General features: G+C 45.4%; 1 protein-coding gene and 1 long non-coding RNA gene across 2 annotated transcripts in view; one reads left to right on the plus strand and one right to left on the minus strand.

Moving 5' to 3' along the window:
- Nucleotides 1-21998: 21998 nt before the first annotated feature.
- On the minus strand, nt 21999-24501 carry LOC115393498 (uncharacterized). The gene is made up of 3 exons (XR_003931963.1): nt 24436-24501; nt 22435-22660; nt 21999-22249 (listed from the first exon to the last, which is right to left on the minus strand). It is a non-coding gene; the product is annotated as an uncharacterized LOC115393498 (long non-coding RNA).
- Nucleotides 24502-24791: 290 nt separating this feature from the next.
- trrap (transformation/transcription domain-associated protein) overlaps nt 24792-25235 on the plus strand; it is a 36872-nt gene continuing 36428 nt past the window's right edge. The window contains exon 1 of the mRNA XM_030097509.1: nt 24792-24808. The gene's annotated coding sequence lies outside the window, so the exon portion shown is untranslated. The remainder of the gene's footprint in view (nt 24809-25235) is intronic.

The following is a 25235-nucleotide window of genomic DNA, read 5'->3' on the forward strand; positions in this document are numbered from 1 at the left end:
AGTGTTGCCCAATCTCTTGCACTACTACTGGTCATGTAATATTCAGAAACTTTTGTACTAGATCACCGACACATCAGATGAAGAGCGCCCTGCATGGGTTGATATGGAGTTGGCATCTTCCAAACTTTTCTTAATTCCCTGGTCTGCTCCCAACTCCCGTTGACTGTCTCCAACTTCACCTCAAACCCAATAGTAACTATATTAGAATCTGGATTCAAATGAGAAAAAACCTGGGCCTCCACAGGACCTCAGACCTTTCTCCTGTTGCAAATGATCACCTATTTCTGCCCTCTTGCACTGATTTAACCTTCCAGATCTGGTCTGAAAAAGGGATGACTAAACTTAAGGACCTTTACAACCAAGGGACCTGAAAGGGGGCTGTATCATGCAAAATTCACTTTTTGTATGTTTTAACCTTGTTATATAGTTATGTACTCACCTAAAACACCCCCAAAGCATTTTTTTCCTTTGTGACCGCGTGTTTAAGCTTTTCCAGTGTTCGTGCTGCTCAGAGAGGCAGCCCCTCCCGCACCTGTGAAAACGCTCTGTTTTCCCACTTTGACGTCACACTGTGAAGACGGCTCCCCTGAGCCCCCCCCCCCCCCCCCCCCCCGCAGGCCCTCGGCAATCAGCGTTGCTGCTTTTTGTAACTCTGATTTCGAGGATAAACTTTAACCATCGTCTGAAAGCAACAGTCAAGCAAGAGCAAGAGTCTGAAGGGTCTGCGCTTGGTGAGTTTCTCACAGGAAAAGACGTTTTTGCGTGTGGAGAAGCTCGAGCTAAAGAGCTAGCTAGCGTATTTGTTTTGAAGCGCTGATTGGGTGAAGTAGCTGTCAGTCAAAGTCCACAGGGGGAGAGGCGGGATTTTCAGTGAAACGGAGCGTTTTCTCTTCCGGGTTTCAGAATTAGCCCCAGAAAATCTTTTATTTCACACAAAATTACTTTTCTTTAGCACCAAAAATAAACTATTACCATGTTAATGCCATTTCTAGGGTTTGGACTAGCTAAAAAAAGCATGATACAGCCCCTTTAATGTCTTTTTTAGAGCTCTCGGAGAAATTTGATTTGCCCAAGTCTCACCTATTTGGTTTGTTTTTTTCAGATCATACATTTCATTCAGAATCAGAACCCCAAATTCCCTTGTCGCCCTCCAGAAACTCTAGTTGACTCACTGTTAACTTTCAATCCTGAACAAAAACGACTAGTTTCCAGCATTTATAACCTACTCAGTTCTACTTCTGACAGTCCAACTACTGGCCCCAAGGCCTCGTGGGAGCAGGAGCTTGGAATTACACTGCCTGAGGATTATTGGTAGCAAGTTTTACGGTTGGTTCACTCTTCGTCAATCTGTGCTAGGCATGGCCTTTTACAGTGTAAAGCTGCACACAAAACTCACTACACTAATTTAAGACTATCTCGGATTTACCCCAATGTAACTGATTCCTGCAATAGGTGTAAACAATCTCCAGCTGACCATTCCCACATGTTCTGGTCCTGTCCAAGGCTTGCCACATTCTGGTCTGAAATCTTCAGAATTCTCAGGGCAGCATACAACATTACTATCTCCCCTGAACCTCTCTTGGCTTTGTTTGGAACCCCTCTGGAGCCTCTGACTTCTAAAGTTATGCAAACTGTTCTCCCCTTTACCACCCTACCAGCTGGGCGACTCATACTCCTCAACTGGAAAAACCCTCACCCCCGTGTCATGGCAGATGGATGAAGGAGGTGTCAGGTTCTTTTCCTTAAAGAAAATTAGGACACGAAAACAGAATGAAACTGGCAGAAATCGAAGATACTTGCAAGGACAGGAGAATCCGTTCGCTCAAGAGCTCACTTCATTTCACTCTGCCTGAGCTAAGTTTTCTCTCAGCTTTTATTCACAAACTCAGGGTGGGGCTTACAAGTGTTTGGGATAACATTGGTTTCAACATCCTGCGTGTTTCGAAACAATGCAACAGATGCATCAGTGGCAACAGGAAAAGGGTAACACACACTCTGTCAGCACAGATAAGATGCTCTCAGTCAGCATTCTGGAGAATGCAGGTAAGTCCCTCATCCTGCTGAGTCCACTTAAAAGAATACTCCGAAGATTTTGGACCCACGCCCTATCCCTATCATTTACAAAGTGAGATAAGCTCATAAATACCTTTTTTGTGTCCGTTCGTCCAGTGCCTGGCTAACAGCTGTTAGCATCGTAGTTAGCTTAGCTCAACTACGGCAGTTGACGAGGAGACAGAGCCAGACTGAGAAGGTGGACATAATCCTCCTTCCAGTGGTCCAGGGGACGGCATATTAGCACGCAAAGTAAATCCGAATGGTTATAAAACATTTTAAAAGACGTGTTTTCTTTTCAATCCCTTAAAATAGCGTTTTGACACACACAGACCTGCACAAGCATAGTGTGCTGCAGAAGGATATACCAGGCGCACAGCGGCTGAGTCTATGCTTCTACTGCTGTACTCCGGTATATCCTTCCGCGGAGCACTGCGCATGCGCAGGTTTGTGTGGATCAAAACGTTATTTTAACGGATTGAAAAGATAACACGTATTTTAAAATGCTTTATAACCATTCGGATTTACTTCACGTGCTAACACGCCGTCCCCTGGACCACTGGAAGGAGTATTTTGTGCACTTTCTCAGTCTGGCTCTGCCTCCTCTTCACCTGCCGTAGTTGAGCTAAGCTAACTACGATGCTAACAGCTGGGAGCCCGCAGCTGGACGAACGGACACAATAAAGGTATTTATGAGCTTATCTAACTCTGTAAATGATAGGGATATGGCGTGGGTCCAAAATCTTCGGAGTATTCCTTTAAGCTTCATGTGCAGTTCAAGACAACATTTAACAATGCATGCATTCAGCAATGATAATCAAACAAAATATTTCCAACAGGAGGTGCTACTGTCCATTTTCTCTTCATGGTTCCCCAAATTTGTTTGAGAAGACTTGGAGACCTCTCTTAAAGGTGCATTAAGGAGTTTTACAACCTTAAAAATACTTATTTTCCACCATAAATATGTTACACATTTTTAATGATGTGTACAATGTGCCCTGACATATTCATTACAAGAACCTCTAACAGCGCTAAATTGTCACTTGAAAGTTGCAGTGCCGGTCCGGCACCAGCATTTTCTTGGGGAGAATTTGAAAGGAATGACGGAATGCACGCTCCGGCTTGTTCGGTTTCGCTTTGTCCGCCATTACTCCGCCAGATGCTTAGTGAGCAACAACTGAGCAGGAGCTTCCAGAAAGTAAGAAAAGATTGGCTTCTGTGGTGGAACATATTATCTGTGGCCACTAGGCGGAGCTGGCGCTCCACTATGAGGTTGTTGTTGTCATGTTGTCAGCCTGCAGTAAAGACCGCTGAACCCAAGCCGCTGTCTCAGAGCTTTATTATGGATGCTAAATGAGCATGTTTGCAACCCACGAGCAACACAAGGCATGAAGCCACAACATGGTGTCAGAAGTTCGACTGCTAAGGGACAAGAGACAGCGGTGAGAGTAAACTAACTCAAGAAAAGCTTGAAGCTAACAGGAGCTAGCTAAAACAAGGATGGAGCAGTTTAAGCCGCCATCACCGCTTATACTCACCGGCAATCTGTCTGAGGCGTGGCGCAGATGGGAGCAAAGGTTTCGGATCTACATGACAGCCACGGGTGCATCAGGAAAAGATGAAATGGTTAAAGCAGCCATACTTCTTCACACTATCGGCGAGGAGGCACTAGAAGTGTACAACACGCTCACCATAACCCCTGCCGGAGATGCACTCACAATGGAAGAGATCCTGACAGCTTTTAAGAATTACTGCAGCCCACAGAAAAATGTTGTCTTCGAGCATCATCAGTTTTGGTCTCATCCGATGTCACCAGGAACTACAGTAGACAGGTACATCACAGAGCTACGCCAAAAGAGCAAAGACTGTGAGTTTGGTCAAAATGTGGATGATATGATCAGAGATAAACTGGTGTTCAGCATAAATGACACACATCTGAAAGAGAGATTACTTCGTGATAAAGCGCTCACTCTGAATAAGGCCATTGAAACGTGCAGGTCAGCAGAAGTGGCCAAATCTCAGATTCAGGCAATGCAAGCAGATCCTGTTATCCAAGATGCTTCCATGGATGTGCTGAAAAAAGCACCTGGACACAAGAAACAAGGACAAAACAGAAACAAATCCAATGACTAGAAGACCATCTGTACAAAATGTGGGAATAAATATGAGCCAAGATAATGTCCAGCGTACAGGGTGAAGTGCCACAAGTGCGGTAAAGATAACCACTTCGCAAAGGTATGCAGGACAAACACTGAGAAAAACAGTGATTACAAGAAAACAAAGGCAGTGAATAACATTGAGACAGAAATGGACACTTTGTACATTGGCATGGTGTGCAGTGATAAAAGTGAGGCCAACAGCTGGAAAGAAACAGCAATAATAAAAGGAATGCCAGTCACTTTCAAGCTTGACACCGGCGCAGACGCTAATGTGCTTCCCTTGGACATGTACCACAAGTTACCGGGTCCCATTCAACTACAGCCCACAAAAACTGTGCTAATAGCTTTCGGTGGTGCCCGCATACATGCAGATGGTGTTGTGTCTCTTGAATGTAAAACTGACAAATGCAATGCAGTGCTTGACTTCCTTGTCTCTAGCCAAGCAGACAAAGCAATCCTGGGTGGACGAGCTTGTGAAGAGCTGCAGCTGGTGAAGAGAGTCGAAGCGCTCACAAAGAAATCACCAAAGCCCGGCAATCCACCAGCCACCAAAGAGGAACTTTTGGAGACGTATGCAGAGGTGTTTACAGGTCTGGGTGAGTTTCCTGGAGTTCACCACATACACGTTGACACAAATGTCACACCTGTCATTCATGCATGCAGAAATGTCCCTCTCGCAATAATGGATTCACTTAAAAAGACTCTCAAAGATTTACAAGACAGAAATGTGATAACTCCTGTCAGTGAGCCCACAGAATGGGTGAACAGTCTTGTTGCAACTCAAAAGAAAAATGGTACACTAAGGGTGTGTTTGGACCCTTGTGACCTGAACCAAGCAGTCAAACGCCAGCACTACTCCATTCCCACACATGAAGACGTCCGCAGCAAACTTGCAGGATAATCAGTCTTCACTATTTTGGATGAAAAGGATGGATACTGGCTCAAACTGGATGGATAAAGGATCAAACTGGACGAATCATCTTCAAAGCTCTGCACCTTCAACACACCATGGGGTCGGTATCGTTTCCTCCGGCTTCCATTTGGAATTAAATCCGCCAGCGAAGTGTTTCAGCAAAAGAATTGTGAGACATTCGGTGACATTCCTGGTGTGTTCGTCATAGCAGATGACATGATCATTGCAGCAAAATCAGAGCGTGAGCATGATGAAATCTTGCAAAAAGTAATGGAAAGAGCAAAAGCAGCTAATGTGAAATTCAACAAAGACAAGATTCAGTTTAAAGTGGACACAGTGAAATACATGGGACATGTCATCACAGCAGCAGGTCAGAAAGCTGATGACACAAAGATCAAAGCCATCGTTGACATGCCCACTCCTGAGGACAAACAAAGTCTCCAACGCTTACTGGGAATGACAAAGTTCTTAGCGCAGTACATACCAAATGAAGCGTCACTTACTGCGCCCTTAAGACAACTACTCAAGAAGGACACTGTGTGGCAATGGCAAGCACACCACAGTGAGGCGCTGCAGAAACTCAAAACTGCCCTCACACAAGCACCAGTCCTGAGGTTCTATGACCACGAGAAACCTCTCACACTGCAAGCAGACTCTTCTAAAGATGGACTTGGAGCGTGCCTGCTACAGGATGGTCAACCTGTGTGCTATGCTTCCCGAGCACTCACAGACACTGAAAAAAGGTACGCACAAATAGAAAAAGAACTGCTTGCCATTGTGTTTGCCGCCAAAAGGTTTCACCAATATGTCTATGGAAGACCAGTGACAGTCCAATCTGATCACAAGCCTCTCGAAGTGATTATGTGCAAACCGCTCTGCAAAGCACCAGCAAGACTGCAAGGAATGCTTCTTCAGCTGCAGAGGTATGATCTCACTGTCACCTATACACCTGGGAAAGACATGTACATAGCCGATGCACTTTCACGAGCCATAACAAACAGCGAAAATGTCAATGCTGATGAAAATCCAAATGATGAGAGAGTTGTGTACACTTTAGAAGCCACAGATGCCTTAAGTGAGGACACACTCAACCAGCTGAAAGCGGCAACTGCAGCAGACAGTGTGTTACAAGCTGTATGTGACAAGCACATGAATGGCTGGCCTACCAGAAGGAAAAGTTTGGACAGAACGCTCCACAGCTACTGGCCAATGCGACATACTATCAGCATTCAAAACAACACTGTTATGGTGGGAGACAAAATCGTGATACCCCAAGACTTCAGAAAAGTGATCTTGGAAAAGCTACATCTGGCTCATCAGGGAGTACAGCGCACAAAAGCAAAAGCACGAAAAGTACTGTACTGGGCTGGGATGGCACGTGACATAGAGACTCTGATTGAGAAATGTGTGCAATGCCAGCAGTTACAACCAAAGCAACAAGCAGAGCCGCTTGTCCCACATCCAATCCCTGAGCTGCCATGGATGAAAATTGGAGCAGACATTTTTGAGCTACATGGTCAGTCATATTTGTTATTAGTTGACTACCTCACAAAGTATCCTGAAGTGCTCAACCTGCCTGACAAAACAGCACACACTGTGATTCAAAAGATGAAGTCAGTCTTTGCAAGATACGGCATTCCCAAAGAGATAGTGAGTGATCACGTCCCATTCGCCAGCTACGAGATGAAGTCATTTGTGACTTCATGGGAAATAAGCTCACATTTTCCAGTCCCGGTTTTCCCTCATCAAATGGAATGGCAGAACGAGCCATAAAGACTGTCAAACATGCACTGAAAAAAGCAACCCAAACTGGCACAGACCCACATCTGGTACTGTTATCCTTGAGAAACACCCCAGTTACAGGACTAAGCATGTCTCCTGCACAGATGTTGATGGGCAGAGTCCTACGCAGCACACTTCCATGCTCTAGTGCTCTTCTCAAACAGACTACTCCTCTACAAATTCCAGACAAGATAAGAGAAATACAGTCCCGCCAGAAACGACACTTTGACCAACGTGCAAAGCCACTTCCTGAGTTAACCCCAGGTGACACAGTGCACATGCAAACGAGACATGGCTGGGAGCCAGCCGTCATTGTTCAACAGAGAGAAGAACCACGCTCCTACACCGTGCGGACTCCAGCAGGACGGTTTCTCAGGAGAAACAGGAGGCATCTGAGAAAAATCCACCCGAGTCTGTTCAAAGACACTTCAGTAGATGAACAATCTGACTCAGAGGATCAACCTGCAGAACCACCTCCAGAGCCCCTCCCAGGTGTTTCTTCATCCCCAACTGTGAACGGTACTCCAACCTGTTACACGCGCAGTGGCCGTGCAGTCCGGCGCCCTGCCAGGTTCAGAGATGATGAAGTGGACATTCAGAGTTACAGGTTCATGATGTTTTGTGTTTGGTTAAGCATACATCTGTTTAAAAGAAAAATAAAAGTGAATAAATGTAAATCGGATTGTTTACAGAACAATTGAAAATCGTATTGTTTACAGAATGAATACACCAAATGGTTGAATTTTGTTATGCGCTAAACAACAGAAATTGTTCGATATTTTAAGGAAAAGAGTTGGAAAAGAAAACAATTAACATAGGTCAAAACATTCGTTATTTTGTGAAAAGAGGGATGTGGTGGAACATATTATCTGTGGCCACTAGGCGGAGCTGGCGCTCCACTATGAGGTTGTTGTCATGTTGTCAGCCTGCAGTAAAGACCGCTGAACCCAAGCCGCCGTCTCAGAGCTTTATTATGGATGCTAAATGAGCATGTTTGCAACCCACGAGCAAAACAAGGCATGAAGCCACAACAGCTTCTAGCACTGCCACAGCTCCACACAGACTCCACCAGGTAAAAGAAACTTAAATCTTACTTGAGCGCTTCTAAACGAGCGAAGACGGAGTCCCCCTCTTCCGTGCACACGAGCCACAGGGACGAGTTTTTCACTAAGCTGCATTACGCCCAAGGCCTGCAGGGGGCGCTGTTTCACATAAAACATGCAAACTCCTTAAGGCACCTTTAATAAAATACACTGAATCATTGACATCCATGCCTGATCGTGATGACTGATCCCTCCCTTCATTTTATGTTTTATTGATTTATTTTAGGACTTATTTATTTCGATTAATTAATTTGATTGTTTTTTAATGTCATTTAGCTATTTTTTGTTGTTTTTCTTTTGTTTTTGTATTTGTTGTATATTCTGTGTTGTTTACATTGGGACAATACACATTCATTGAGAACCTCTCTCCTTTGGGGTGGGGTAGGAGGCGGGTGGATGTTTAAAAATATTAGGAAAAATGATATTCTGGAAGTTCTGTCCATCACACTGTATCATATGTTGTATTGAAATTGCTTCCAATAAAGATAGTTAATAATAAAAAATAAGTACTCTGTAATGATCATCCTGCCCCCAGCCAGGGACGGGATTATGTTTTTTTTTTTTTTTTGCAAGAATTCTGAAAGACATTCCATAAGTCACGCCAAATTGTGCCTCATACTTACCTTTATTAAGCGAAATTGTGTGCTGAAGCGACATGTACTTTGTTTTGCGTGTTTTCAGCTCCTGAAGACTGGCCAGGGGGCAGAAACGTCGGCCGGCAAAACACGTGATTTAACTTTCACTTTCGTTGTTGCCATATTTGCGCTCCTTGTTTCAATTTGTGCCTTATACCTCAGTCCAGCCTGTCAGCAACAGCAGTGCAATCACTACCTGATGTAACTTTCCCTTTTTTCCTTAATCTTTCCTTTTCCACGAGTTAGTTAACTTGGGAGAAGGTGTTGGAGTTTTGGGTTTGCTCGGTCTCAGGAGACTGTCACTTTTCTTCTTTTCTTGTTCCGTAGTTAAACTTTCACTTTTGAGAAAAAGAGTAAAATAAAGTCTGCAACTAAATGATAATATAGTAATAATGTATGTGCGTGATTTTTCACACATAATCTGCAGTATAAGCTCAGATAAACTGCTTGGAGAGCCAGAGAAGGTGGGTCTTAGCAGCGGTTCCACTCATCACTGATTAACAGGAATGGCATGAAATCTAACCAAGCGGCGCCGAATTTAAGGTCGTCCATTGCAATCTGGTTCACAAACGCACTGAAACTGAAGAATGATACAGCTCCACCTTAAAACTTTCCCGCCAGTTGGGACAGGTGGCGGGAAATTTGATGCTAAAGTCCACTGCTGACCACTGGTGAGTCATAAAACCAGATCAAACATTAACCTGGACTGCTGAAACCTCAAGACGTGCTGCTGCAGGTCTGCAATGTGTGAACAGGAGCCGAAGAAAGACCTGGACCAGAGCCAGTCTGAACCAGGACCCTGTCTGAAGGAGGATCTTTTCTGAACCAGGACCTGGTCCACAGGCTGCTGCGTTTCTTCAGTTCTTCTAGAAGATCAGTCTGGAAGGTAAAGGAGTGTGACTGAACATGTAGTGAGAGACGTGGCTCCACTTGGACTTTAAAAACCAGCGTTGTGTTTTTGGTTTAAATTGTGTGATTTTCTGTTTTCGTCTTTATCAAATGGTCTCCTCACATTTACAGACTCAGAATCAGAATAGAGGGCAAACAAGTGTTGTGATTCTAATGCTGAAGGACACAAACAGCTTTAGGTCAGGGCCAGGTCTGGGTCCAGATCAGGTCTGGACCCAGGTCCAGTCTTGGTCCAGGTCAGGTCTGGGTCCAGGTCAGGTCTGGATCTGGATCAGTACCAGTGTTACAGGATGTTAACATTCATCTTTAAAGTTGTCTTTAGTGAGGACAGGGTCAGAGTAGGGAACCTGGTTAATCTCTAACTGATCACCAAACAGGGGGGGTTTAGCCAGGCGCAATCAGTCAAGTTGGAAACAGCTGTGACTTTGTCAGGCACTTAACAGCAACAGACTGCGCCTGAGCGTCAGCCCACAAAGTGTGAAGACCACTGAAGGTAAAGACCTGCCAGTCTACCTGCGCGAGTCCACCGAGCAAGGACACCCTTCTTCCACTGAGGTCTTTCTGTCACAGTCCAACGCACGATGTGTCTCTCACGTATCCCAGTCATTCTCAGCAACCGGAAAAGAAGTGTAGTCCTGTCTGCTACGCTAAGCCATACCCCTCGCTCTACTGGATGAGGAGGCAGTGCTGGCATTCTCATTCCACACAACTGGTCCTTCTCCGCACTGCGTCCACCGAACAACAACGCAACATTTGAATATCATGCTTTAATGGTCACTACTTCCATCAGAGCAGACATTCTGGTTGGGTACCGCCCACCAGAGGGTAGTCTGGATGGCTTTGTCTCTGAAAGGGACATGATACTCTCTGACATCCCTGATGATGGCACACCACTGATTGCCATGGGAGACCTGAACATTCACATTGACAGACCTCAGGCACAGAACTTGTTGGCACTGATGTCCTCTTTTGCACTTGTACTGGCTCCGTCTCCTCCCACCCACAAAGCTGGTAAAGATAAGGTCTTTAAAGCAGACAATGACGGAGTCAATGAGACGCCATACTTTGGAGCACGGATGCATCCATGAGGTCTTGAACTTGGTTTTCTGATGGAAACGTGTTGGTGATGACCAGGCGGTGCTCTGAGCATTTGGTGAGCAGTAGTGTGCTGTTGGAGTTCCCTCCCCAGCGTGCCCCTCCACAGGCGGAGGGTTCGTCCCACTCTGGCATTGAAGTCTCCAGGCATGATCAGCCTGTCCTCCTGTGGGACTTCAGACAGAGCTTTGTCCAGGTCAGCATAGAAGCCTCCAGTCTGTCCGTCCAGTGCTGGAGCGTATAGGCACTGATAGCAGCGGCCGTCCGACTGCTGGCAAGTGTCAGGCGTTTGGTTATTAGTTGCTCATTGATTTGACGCCCACAGGGGTTTTACACACACACACACACACACACACACACACACACATCATTTTGAAACAATTCTGTGTTTGTGTTCACAGTGAGTCCTGAAGCAGTAAGACTTCTCATCGACCTTCAGAGGACACTTGGTCAGACAGATTCAGAACCAGTCAGAATCTCCACCGACACTGTTGGACCTGATCTCCCAGAGAGCCACTTTCACCTCCCAGTTCCTAAAGATGGAACCAGGACGGAAGATGAACACGGATCACCCTTAGAGCCTTTCCCAAGAACTGAAAGCTATGAAAAAGAGAACACTGATCGAAGCATGAGCTCCATTTCGTTATCCCACGCTAGAGTTGCATCTGCTGTGTGCTGTGTGCTGTTGGTTATTGTCACTGGAGGACTGGCGGGGCTTCCTCTGGTAGTCATCGCAGCAGAAGCAGTTGTAGTAGGAACAGTAGCAGGAGCTCAAGGAGGAGCAGTAGGAACAATAACAGGAGCACTAGCAGTAGTAGCAGTGACAGCGGGAGCAGCAGCAGGAGCAGAAGCAGCAGCAGGAAGAGTGGTAGTGGCAGGAGCAGAAGTGGTAGGAGGAGTAGCAGCAGAAGGATTCGAAGCTGCAGGAGCAGCAGCAGGAGCGGCAGTGGGAGCAGTAGCAGCAGGAGCAGGGGTATTAAGAGCAGGAGCAGCAGCAGCAGCAGCAGCAGCAGCAGCAGCAGCAGGAGTAGCATCAAGAGCAGCAGCAGGAGCAGCAGCATCATCAGCAGCAGGAGTAGCAGCAGGAGTCGCAGGAACAGTAGCAAGAGCAGAAGAGGTATTAAAAACAGTAGCATTAGCAGCAGCAACAGCAGCATCAGCAGCAGGAGGAGCAGGAGCAGCAACAGCAGTAACAGCAGCAAGACCATTCCAACAAATAGGAGCAGCAACAGGAGCAGCAGCAGGAGCAGCGTCAGGAGTAGCAGTAGCAGCAGCAGAAGCAGCAGGAGCAGCAGCAGCAGGACCATTAGGAGCAGCAGGAGCAGCAAAAGGAGCGGCAGCAGTGGTAGGAATTCTTGCAGTAGTAGCAAAAGTACTACAAGTAATGGTAAAAAGAGAGGCAGTAGCAGCAAGACAAAGAAGAAGAGCAGGAGGAGCAGCAGCAGCAGGATAATCTTTGGTTTGGGAGGAACATGTCGTCAGAGAGCAGCAGCAGCAGCAGATCTTCATCAGGAAAGTCAGAACATAAGCAGAGTTGACTTGTGGATATATGTGGAGAAACTGGTGAAGGAGATCATTGAACCCATGAAGAACATCTTGGAGGAAATCTACACCACATGTTTGCATCTGGAGGAGAACCAGACTAAAGCTCTGGAGGAGAACCGGAGTGAACTCTGTTTGGATGCTGTGGAGGAGCTAAAGAAGATGATCCAACAAGTGTCTGATCTGAGGAACACTGGAGCTGATCCAGATTGTTCCACACAGGAAGAGAGACAGAACTTAACAGACGCCATGATCCGCTCAGCTGATCAGAGTGACAGGGTTCTAGATCACTTCCTCTGAATGAAGAAGGAACTGATGAAGATCAGATGAAGTGAAACTTCTGGGCCACATTGTCATCTGGCTCTGCTAACTGCTAGCTGTACTGTTAGCTGTTCTACTGTGTTTTAGCCGTAGTTAGCTGTTTGCTAACTGCGAGCTGCACTGTTAGCTGTTCCACTGTTTTCTAGCTGTATTGTTAGCTGTTCTGCTATGTTCTAGCTGTACTGTTAGCTGGTCAGCTGCTGGTATTGACACACATCCATGCTCCTTTCTACAGTCTAATTCATTGTTCTACCCTTGGCCCACAAGGAGGCGCAGGAGAACAGAGGGGCCTATAGTGAACCTTACACACTAAAAAATGTTGGGTTTTTGCAACCCAATAGCTGGGTTGAGACTGTTGGTTAGTTTAGTTGGGTTGTTTTCATTAAATTGGGTAATCTAATAAGCCAGATTGCTGGGTTATTGTAGTTGGCAGCTGAGTTATTTGCTGTTGGGTTGTAATTTCCATTATAATGTGTTGGGCTATTTCGGACTACCCAACATGTTGGGTTGACACTCGCGCATGCGCGACCAATACCGATACTTCGTGCTGCTATAGCGAAAGAGAAAAAGACTGTTACAATGGAGACGCTGCTGGAAGATTCTTCCAGGGAAATACAGAGAGCTTTATTTACATTTTTACAAGAATCTGAGTTGTATTGTCACATTTAGGTGCGCAGCATGCACATGGGTGTATGTGCATGAAAACCTTATCTAATGCAGATTGAGCTTCATTTGACAAAAGTGTGTTTATTCAAACATTTTTGTATTCTGTATTTTATAAATGTTGGTTATTTTTCTTACAAAATCTTTTAAAACAGTTTATGTGCTTAGTTTCTAAAGAGTTCTGTAAATCACTGTTCAGTATTTATGATAACTGTAGCGGCCGTGGGGGCCGCTGGGGGTCGCTGCCCCAAGTGACTGTGCCCATAGCCGCAAGGCATCATGGGTAGGGATTGTTTGGGATGTTACTGGCCGTGTTTCATGTTTAATTGTTTTCATTTGTGTTTCCCGTGATTCTGGTTGTGTTTAGTAATTGTGTTTTTGTGTGCTGTTGCCAGTTTTCCATTTCTTTGAGTTAAAGGTATAGTGGACGATGTTCTCAGCCTCTGGGATGCGGGATGCGAATCTCAACTATTGGTCCTCCAACATGTCAATCACTCTGGAGAAATGCTTGCATGACGCCGTCAAACACGCTCGTTCCCGTACATGCGCATGTGCATTCAGAGTGTTTATGCAGCCTGTGAGCTTCGGTTTCAGCCAGTACTTACCGATGGCAAGTCTCACATAATGAAACTGTAACTGTTTAGGAAAAAAAGCTTTATGAGCGAGGCCGATCGCAGAAATTATTATTATTTTCTGACAACTGACACAGTTACTGTCAGTTCTGAGTTTTCATCTGGTGCTTTAATTTGTTTAATGACAGATTTAAGAGATGTTTTTCTGATACACATTACATTGTACCTCGCACGTTGTCCCCATGAAAGAGCTTCAAAATGCTGCGACATGACCTTTAACCGAGCATTTTATGGTGTGTGTGTGTGTGTGTGTGTGTGTGTGTGTGTGTGTGTGTGTGTGTGTGTGTGTGTGTGTGTTCCATTGTTAAAACCTCTGATAAAGCGGTCCATACGGTGTTTCAAATTAACTGGTTTCCTTGTTAACTGGTGACTGACTTCCTTTAGCACTTCCTGCTGCTTCTGCTACTGGCAGCAGATGTTGAAATTAGACTCATAAAAGGTCGGACAAGGCGTTTTGTCTGGTTGTTAACATCTATCAGCAACAAGGGACGTGAAAGAAACCCAGTCGCCAATTAATAGGAAAACAGTTCTTCCAAAACACCGGCTTCTTTCTCTCCGGGTTCTGGACACTTCTCCTCCGCTAGTTAGCTGCTGCGTTCAGGTGACTGGAGCGAGCTGCGGAAAACTGAAACTCGGTCGTTTACATGAAGGCAGCGGTGACAGCTGGACTCAGGAGACACTCAGGAGACACTCAGGAGACACGTGAAGGAAGTGTGGACAGTTTGCACATAGGAACGGCTCTCAGGCAGCTGTGAACCGGCTCTTGTCGTTCACTTACAAGAGCCGTTCAAACGAACGGCTCGTTCATTGAACTTCACAGCACTTGTTCTAATAGTAAAGCTCTGGTGTGTTGAAATCTAAAGAAAGCTCGTAATTTCCGTCTCAAGTTGCCGCTCCAGCATCACAATGCTAAATTTGTAATTTAAAATATTTTGTAATTTGTGAATATTACATTTTAGTGAATAATTTTCTCAATTTTCTGTGTTAGAATATATTTAATCAATAAATAATGACCATATTGTAGAGGCAGTGAAGGCTGCTGGGGTTCGCTGCGGTGGGTGACTGTGCCCTGGGGGGGCGCAAGGGATTATGGGAAGAACTGTTCGGGACTTTTGGGGCCTTTTTGGTGGTTCATATATGTTTGTTATTGCTTCTTTATTAAAAGTTCTGTTTAGTCTTTGCTGTTGCCACTTTTGTGTTACATTTATTTTTATTATTTGTCGGACTGTGAGCCAGGGGGGTTGCTGGGGAGGGACCTGGGGCCTGCGAGCCTCCATATTTGTTTGTCAGTGTGTGAGATGTTCCCGGTGTGCTTTAGTTGTTACAATAAAAGCCCTGGTTGAGCAAAGAGCAGTTAAAAGCCTCGTATCTTGCCTTCAATTAACCCTCAACGCTACAATATTATATTATTAATAATTAGAAATTAGCAACCTGACTGAGTAAAAAGAACCCGACAGTGTCGTCAAATTGAGCCTGTAGTTGTCCTTGTGCCAGGATGTTGGTTTAACTGTTGGTTTAAGGAAACCAACCCAACTTGTTTGGTCACAATAACTCAGCATGTGTTCTGTCCAATATTTAACCAGTGTTGGGTTAAAAAATGACACATATTGGTTTGTTTTTAACCCAACAATTTTTAGTGTGTACTATCCAGATGACAGTGCACATGCACCCCTATGTGTGCACGTTTGCCCCTTCACTGATTGCACCCTGGCACAAGGACCGACACACTGCCACTGATAAGAAAATGTCTTCACAGCAGGAATCACTTCAGGATCTAGAAAGAGAGAAAGACTTGCTGCACTTTTTGGAGTCTTCATGTCCCTGAGAAGAGCAGTGTGGCTTTTTTGACTCTGGTAACCAAATGGTGCAGTCTCACCAGCTGGCTGGACCTGAGTCCAACAGGTTTCCAATCCCACCGACTCCTCTCCATCATGGGCGCTGCTTGGTCGTCCTCGGTTATGTTCTGGAACATATTGACAGAGGAGCAGTCACTATTCACGTAAATCAAGTTGCCCATTTCCAAGGTCACCTTTGTGATGAAATGAAAGTAAGGTACCTACTACTTCTGAAAACCAGAAATTAGAGAACATTTTTGTTTTTTTTGGAATCCAGATGGAAATAGCTGAGTTGATTCCCCATAACTGACCAAGCATGGTCCCACTCCATGATCCAGATAATGAAGGGAGGGACCTGGATCTTGTCCATGAAGCTCCTGCAGCAGCAGAGGTTTTGAGGAGGTGCTTGGATCTGATCCTCCTCTGCTCCTGCAGGTGAAGCTGCTGCAGCAGCAGAGGTTGGACTCTTTGCTCACATCAATAAGAACTCTGGAAACGATTTTGTGACTTCGTTTTCCAAAGTTATTGTTCCCTGTGATTCCCCAGAACTGACCGTTTTTATTGGTGAGTCTAACATAAACATGGTGGACGACGCAGGAGCCAGAGTGGGCTAAAGCTTTGTTTTTGTAACGCAGTCGTAAAGACAATCTAAAAAATATTTCTGTGTAGAACTTTTTGCACTGAGTGGATCAGAACCTGAACACAAACAGTATCCATGAATATAGTCCAACATGTAATTCGTGTGATTTTTTAAAAAGTATTCTGTTAATAAAGTCAACAGTTGCTTTTGTTTCATATCTACCATGAAGGTAAAGATGTGAATTTGGCATCTGGGGAACAGCCTGTGTTGTCGTTTACCGCCAAGTCCTCGTCGTGTTGAACTTCAGGGATTCGTCTCTTTCCTCATCAGTCAGAACTTCAAGGTTTTTTAAAAAATATTTTTCCACATTTTCTGCCGTGGATGGACATGAAAACGCCACAGCAGCACTTTGCACCATGTCGTCCAGCTCCTCCGGGGCGAGACGCCCACAAGCGTGACTGGTAGACGTTCATCTGCACTGCAGGACGAGAAAAGAAGAACTGGATTAAGTCTTAAATAGCAGGAGAAACACACAGTTAGGTGGTGTGTCGCATCGAATGTGCTCCTGTAGGTTCCCTGGAGAACACTTTGCCACAGCAGACGTCACCTGAGAGCCATCTGAGAGGAACCAGGAAGCAGCCAAGGTAAACAGCCGGACGCCAGGAGTCTACCGACTCAATGGGGAAGCTGGAGTGGGTTGTTCCACTGCAGTGAAACTGGACGGTCATTGGATAAATGCTGGGCTTGTCCCGCCTATGAGACGCCCGGCATCTCTGGTGGTCTATGGCGCAGTGGGCTGGCCCGGACGCCGGGCTTCCGCATGGTGACTGGATGATCTGTCTGAAGCTTGATTGACAGTGAAATGAGCAAATCATTGATCTTGAAGTAAAAAAAAAAAAAATGCACCAAAGCGCTTCTGAAGTTTTTCATTCTGCTGTTCTGAGTTGATCCAGGAGGCTTTTCTGATCCTCAGAGACTTTGTGTTTGTGAAAAACGACTAGCACTGTGTTTGGTGACTCTTTTTGGTCACTCTGCGGTTTCTGTCCTCGACCAGCAGCTGGAGCTTCTCCTCCATCTCTCACTCATAGATAGTCTGAAAACTATCTATGGCAGACAAGAACTCCTCCGGATAGGACAGGAGGTCGTACAAAGTGTGACTGTTGATTTCATTGATTCACACAACATCCCGACGGACATTGCAAGAACTCCCGGGTCTCCGTGGATTACCGTGCCGACGGAGAGGCGACGTCGGCGGCGTCGAGAGAGATCGCGGAAACGGGGCTGCAGGGCCGGAGTGCTAACACGGCTACGGAGGCAGCCATACAAACCACCGCTCCCGAGCATCTTTCTCTCGAATGCACGTTCCCTCGCCAACAAAATGGATGAACTGAGGCTGCAGGTTGCAGTTCACAACATCGTCAAAGACAGCTGCATTATTCTGATCACGGAATCCTGGCTCAACTCATCGGTGCCGGACTCGGCTATCAAGCTGGACGGCTACATAGCCCATCGGCAGGACAGGACGAAGGACTCCGGTAAGAGCAGAGGAGGGGGCGTGTGCATGTACATAAACAAAAACTGGTGTACCGACGCGGTGACTGTGGATAGTCACTGCTCCGCGGATCTGGAATATGTGACTGTTAAATGCAGGCCCGTGTATCTTCCTCGGGAAATAACGGTGGTGTTTGTGACCGCTGCCTATATTGCACCCGATGCTAATGCTAGCGCAGCTAACGGACTACTCTACAGCAGCATTAGCAAGCAGCAGAGCAGACACCCCGAAGCTGCACACATCATAGCTGGGGACTTTAATCATGTGGACCTCAAAACAGTGCTCCCCAAGTTTTATCAGCACGTCAAATGTGCCACCAGAGGAGCAAATACACTGGACAAGGTGTATTCCAACATCAAGCTGGGCTACAAGGCTAAGCAGCTAGCACACCTGGGCCAGTCCGATCACATGTCCCTGCTTATGATCCCTGCATACACCCCCCTCCAGAAAACTGCCCCCAGCACCAGAAGGACGATTACAATCTGGCCTGGTGATGCCTCTGAGCAGCTGCAGGACTGTTTTGAAAGGACTAACTGGGACATTTTCGAACACCCAGACCTGGAGGTGTTCACGGACAGAGTTCTGTGCTACATTAAAAACTGCACAGACAATGTCACAATTGAAAAAACCATACAGGTTTACCCGAACAGAAAGCCCTGGATGACCCAGAAGGTCCAGCAGCTGCTCAAGGACAGAAATACTGCCTTCAGGGCTAGTGACAGCGCCCTGTACAGTGCAGCCAGAGCCAACCTGAAGAGAGGCATCAGAAAGGCCAAGAGGGACTACGGGAGGAGGATCGAGGATCGCCTGGAGAGCAACAACAGCAGACAGGTGTGGCAGGGGGTCCAGCACCTCACAAACTTCAGGGTAAAGACAGGAGCTGCTGAGGGAGGAGCCTCACTGGCGGAGGAGCTGAACAGCTTCTTTGCCCGCTTTGAGACAGGATCTCCGGGGGCAGCTACACCTCACCCTGCGGTCCAGAGCAGCGCCAGCCTCATACTGGTGGAGCACGAGGTGAGGCGCACGCTATGGGGAGTCAAACCATGGAAGGCAGCCGGACCCGACGGTATCCCTGGACGGGTGCTGAAAGACTGTGCTGATCAGCTGGCTGGTGTGTTTACCATCATTTTCAACCGGTCGCTGTCCCAGTCCATTGTCCCACCCTGCCTGAAGTCTTCCACCATCGTCCCCCTGCCCAAGAAGCAACACATCTCCAGCCTCAATGACTACCGGCCAGTAGCTCTCACTCCAGTGGTGATGAAGTGCTTCGAGAAACTGGTACGGGATCACATCACCTCATTCCTCCCTGAAAATCTCGACCCCTACCAGTTCGCCTACAGGTCTAACAGATCGACAGAGGACGCTGTAGCCACACGCTCCACACGTCACTGTCCCACCTGGAGCGGCGGGGGACTTATGCTCAGATGCTCTTTGTGGATTATAGCTCTGCTTTTAATACTATCCTTCCTCATAGGCTGGTGGAGAAACTGAGAGACCTTGGACTTCCACACTCCATCTGTATGTGGATCTACAGCTTCCTGTCGGACCGCAGGCAGAGGGTGAGGGTGGGTGACGACACATCCGGGACCGTCAGCCTTAGCATCGGCTCCCCCCAAGGCTGTGTGCTGAGCCCTCTGCTTTATTCCCTCTACACATCGGACTGTACCTCTGCACACCCCAGTAACACCATCATTAAGTTCGCCGACGACACCACAGTCGTGGGGCTCATCTCCGGGGGGGATGAGTCTGCATACAGGGCTGAGGTGGAGCAGCTGACTGGGTGGTGTAGAGAAAACAACCTGCTCCTCAACACAGTAAAAACCAAGGAGTTGATCATTGATTTTCGAAGGACTAAAACAGACATCCCACCCCTTCTCATCAATGGGGACTGTGTGGAGAGGGTAGAGGACTTCTGCTTTCTGGGAGTCCACTTAGAGAAAGACCTGACCTGGACTATGAACACCTCGGAGCTTCTGAAGAAGGTCCAGCAGAGACTGCACTTCCTGAGGGTGCTCAGGAAGAACAACATCTCCCAGAGACTGCTGGAGTCCTTCTACAGGAGTACCATCGAGAGCATCCTGGGGTACTGCCTGTGTGTGTGGTATACCAGCTGCACAGCAGCCCAGAGGACGTCTCTGCAAAGGACCATCAACACGGCCCAAAAGATCACCGGCTGCCCTCTCCTCACACTGGAGGAACTGCATCACTCCCGCTGCCTCCGAAAGGCGAGGAAAATAGCCCAGGACCCCTCTCACCCTGGTCACCATATGTTGAGTCTGTTACCGTCAGGCAGGCGGTACAGGTCCATTACTGCAAGAACAAATCGGTTCAGGGACAGTTTCTATCCGACAGCAGTTAGGATCCTGAACAAAGGCTAAATGGAAGGACAATGCACTCAAACGATGGCAGTTTTTTTTCTGCACCTGCACTGTTATGTTATTCTATTTGCATTGTATGCATCTTATTTATTTATATATTTATATGGATCTTTTTATCTACTTCATTTTTTATGTTACTTATTTATGTCTGTCTTTGCACTGACTGAAGGGCTTCGCAATTTTGTTGTACTTGTTACAATGACAAATAAAGTTCTATTCTATTCTATTCACTCTCACACTCAGGCGTCACACAGCACTCCAGCCTCCAGCAGCTCCAGCTGCTCGCTGGCTGCACACAGCGGCAGACAATGTCAATGTTGTCGACCGGATTTTGGCGAAGCCATTTGATAGCCTTCCTTACGAAGAGAAAATTGGTACAGTACAGATCAACTCCTAAGGATGAGCTGGTGCGAAATGTGTGGAAAAGTACCAGGTCTTTTCAGCGGTCCTGGTCTGACCAGGTGAGCTGCTGACTGAAGAGCTGTCACCAATAGAATGTCCTGCTGGCCACGCCTCTGATGAAACCATCCCAGGGATGTGTTGTCTGGTCAAAAGTGGGCTTTGTGGATCTGTCTAGCTTTGATTTAAAGTTTTGTTTTTCTTTCACGTTTCTTGATTTACAACAAACACACAAAAACTCTTCCACTCACTTTTACACATCTTGCAGAATACACAACATACCTCAGTCACATGTCGCACTGGGATCATTTAGGATCATTTCTCACTACGTACTCTGGAACAGTGACCTCTTATTTTAACAAATACATCTTCTCAAACAGTCTTTTAAACCTTTTTTGGATTTGTGAAAACAGTGGGCACTGCGCACGTCATCACTCACTATGTATGAGGAAACGCATGCGTGGAACAAAAAATGCCCCTTTTAATCCGCTCGGCTGTCAGGCGGCGTTTATATGAGACACGGAGCGGATTATCGATGGATGTAGACCACCTCACACAATCAGATCCGAAATACAATCCTCTCCGAGTGAAGCGGATCCACTCAGGTGTTTATATGACTGAGTGTGACAGACTTTATTTCTTTGCTCTGACCTGTAAATAAAACCTGAAAGAGCATTTTCCTGTTGTCAAAACGCTCCTTCCATACGCTGCTGGATTTTTATGGAATAAATTCTGTCTGATTCAATTTCTGATTGAGTTTTTTCTTTTCTATTCAAGGTGAAACGACTAAACGTTCAAGTGACACTCCTGCAGCAGACATATTCAGAAAGCCCAACGTGTCCTGAAAGGAACGTCTAATGCATGACTCTGCTGCATTAAAGGGTTCAGTGCAACGTTTATTAAACCACTTTGATTAAAGAAACTTAATATTTAAAGGAACGTTTGTCTGGGGTTTTTTTCCCCACACATTGTGACAATCATCTTTTTCTTTTTCTTTATTTGTTGGGTGAATTTATTGTATCGCCGATCATGGTGATATGGAAACACTTCACATCATTCTGTTTAACATATTCAGCATTTTTTTATTTTTATTTTTTTTTAACATTAAGAATAAAAAACTAGAAAGTGATTCTTTTTGTGAAGCTTTGATTAATGACTGTTTCACAGCAGTGATCTTTAGATTTTGGTTAAAAATTTTCATGTGAGTTGCTCTGTCCAAGGAAAGCCCAAGGAAAGTTCTCTCTTTATTGATCTTTTTTTGTTTAAATTTTATGCATATATTTAGTGTAACATATGCTCCATCACTGAAAATCCCAGGAGGTCCTGTTTATGATCCACCAAGAACAAATAAACAGAGACGGCTGAGGACAACGTGTCCATTACAGAAGACACAAACACAAGTCCCAGAAGGATAAAGAAGAAATATTACAAGACATCAGACATTTAACAAATTATTCTCTGTTTTAATCAAAAGGCATCACAGTTCAAAGATCACAGGTTTCTATGAAGAGAAGAAAAGTAGGAAAACGAGAGTGCAGCAGCTCCAGCAGTAATGATGGACCATCAACACCTTCAGGGGTTTGGGACGTTGAAAACAGCCTGTTATTGCATTAGAGTCTGCTCCGCTGATCAAACCGGGAATATTTTCTCCTGACGTTCACACTTATTTTCCTCTACAGCTACACGCTGGTAACACCTGCTGGAAATACAAGAAAAGAAGAAGAAAAAAATCACCACTGATCAGATCAGAAGGCTGCTTCGGCTGAAAAAATACCAAATTAACATGTTCGTTATGAATCAATGCATGAAGACGGCAGAGTGTGAGGACTGTTTGCCTTTGTCACTGAGCCTGTGTCCCCTCCAGAGAGTGCAGAGCGTCAATACCGGCTTCAGACGCATGAATGGGTTTCAGGCTGGTGTTGATGAATCAGACTCGGTATCCAGGAAAGTGCACCTCTGTCTATAGAGGGAATAATGCAGCGGTGATCCGGCTTCATCACAAGGCCGTCAGCAGCAAACAAAACGCACATCTAATGGACACATGAGTGCTTTTGGAAAGCCTGCAGAAACAGTGTGTCATCCACTCTTCCCTCTCAGAACGAAGCCCCCACTGAAAAGACGGAGGGGAAAAAAAAACAAAAAAACAAGACAGTAATGAAACAGCCAGGACGGTGCAATAAGGCTGAGACAAACATCCTTTAGCAGATCATTATTACTTAGGGAACAGAGGGTGCAAAAGAGAATGAGCGAGTCTTATTATATGTCAAATTATCCCTTCCATGTCATGAAAGGAGGAAGCCCTGCTGCAGCCGCGGTGTCAGCGGGTTACTGGGAGGACGCTGCCATGTGAAAGGCAGGACTGAAACTCGTTAGGAAAGCTTTTGGGTCAAGCAGATTGATTAGGCAGATAAATAATGACCACATTTCAACCACACATCATTATTTCCAAAGCAGGCAATTAAAAAAGAACAACCGAAAAAACCCAGACCAATCCTCAGGACTCACACAGAAAAGCAAACATTATGGCGACTTAATCTGGTCCCAGTGTAACACGGGAGTGTCGGATGTGAAGGAGGTAAGGCTCGGTTTTCTGACGTGTCGGTTCAGTTCAGCACAACAAGGCAAATATATACGGCAAAGAAGACCAAGTGAAAAGCACGCTTAATGGTTGTGTGAGATAAGTCCATTAAATATTGACCCACCTATATTTAAGACAATTTAAATCTTACATCCAGAATTAAATCCAGAAAGCCTTGTGACCCTCCATGAATATTTGGTGTCCGCTGTGGGGGTTGGGCCCCCCTGTTTGGGAATCACATGGTGGCGAGACAGTGACTGATGGTGGCTAAATGTCAATACAGCCAGCTGGTGTTGGAAGGTCTGGGGGTCAAGTGGTAAAGGAGATAAGATAAAGGATGCATTTCTGTGGTAGAACATTAAAGAAAGAGCAGAAAGAGGTAGAACCACTAGAAAACAAGACTTCTGCTCATTTTTCCTGTCACCCCGTCTATGCTTGTTAAAGCTGAAAATCTTGCTATTTTTGTTGACTGGAAAACTGTTATCTTGAAGTCAAACACAGAACATTCAGAGTTTGTGCTGCCATCTCGTGGTGAAGAGAGCCAATGAATAAATGGGTGGATGAATGTCACAATCATGACCTCATGAACTACTATCATAGATGTGATTAAAAGCTATGCTTCAGATAATGTTGATTATTCTTCAGCAGTTCTGATAGTGTATTTTTGGTAATTTACCGAAGAGGAAGACACTGGAACATTTCCTCTAAGCTGACCTGATTGTTAGACTGACTTTCTGAAACGTTTCATGAGTTCATTTTAGGTAACTGTGTTCAAATTGAATCTGCAGGTTTTTAATTTTATAGCAGGTGCACAGTTTCTGCAGTTCATAAAAATTCTTTGTTGATACATACAGGACAAAATGCAAGATGTGCTACAGGTTACCACGACTGACGTTCAAGAAGAAATTACCAGTTTTGAAATAATTTGCTTTCATCTTATATAACCTTTACCAATATTATTTTGTCTGATTAGTCAATAAACGCTTAAAATACAATACGAGTGGAGATTTAGAAATATTTCTTCATATTCTCTGATATAAATTGATTTTTTTTAACAGAATCACCCTGACATCCCAACATTATTTACCATTTTATCACTTCAACCTGTGACATATGAGGACGTAAACATTTAAAATACAACAATACCACTAGTTTCCCCCCTAACATTTAGAGAAAATATCCGTTCATATTCTCTGCTATATCAGTAATGGTTTGTTTTAACCTAATCTTAAGCCTACCATACCACAATTTATTCTAAAAATCGAAATACACATTTCTTTGTATCGTCTGATATTGCATTTCTTTACCAGGATCTCCCCCCTGACACATTTCCATCATGTTCCAGATGATTTCCCCGCCGCCTTCAGCCTGTGGTGAATCGAGGAGATGGAAGACCATCGAAAGCGATGGTCTTACAGCCACTGCTTTTCACTCTGTATCCTTCCGCCGGTACTAGAACAAACACATTTCAGCTACAAACTGCCGCTGATATCACTCAGTAATAGCGGTGTTAGTTTTTGTGTATATGGGAACACTAAATGGAAATTACTGTGGTATATTTTTTATGTTTTAGGACATCTTTGTCGTGCAACACTCGGAAACATTTCGCACAAATGCGCCCGCGAGCTGCAGCGGGACGCGGCGGTTTACACAGAGACAGCTTCCTGTCGGCGTTGTCGGGTGAGTGCTTCGGTTTCGGTTTATTTTTTAAAGTTTGTGGAAATTTTGCATAATTCACATAACTTCTGGTGAACCTGTGGCTTCTTAAATGTTTTTATCGACACCGAGAGTTTTCAAGTTTGCCGAGCGCGCTATGTTTCTTTCAAACTGAGCTTCTCATTGGGGAGTGCGCTTTCTTTCCGAAAGCTAACTGATGCTAGCTGATGCTTCCATGAATCTGATGCTGCAGAAGCATTTTTGTGCAACTTTTACCGCGTTCTTAGGTGGAATAATACATATGAATTGCATTTTATAAGCGAAAGGGATCCTCCCTGCGCTAAAACTCCGCGTTAAATAAGGAAAAGTGCTGGTGAGCGCACATTTTGTGCTAGCTGACGGCTTGTGATGATGTCATCAGCGTGCGCCTGTCAGTCGGCATGTTTGTGGA

Source organism: Salarias fasciatus, chromosome 8, assembly GCF_902148845.1.
Source record: "Salarias fasciatus chromosome 8, fSalaFa1.1, whole genome shotgun sequence".
NCBI lineage: Eukaryota > Metazoa > Chordata > Actinopteri > Blenniiformes > Blenniidae > Salarias > Salarias fasciatus.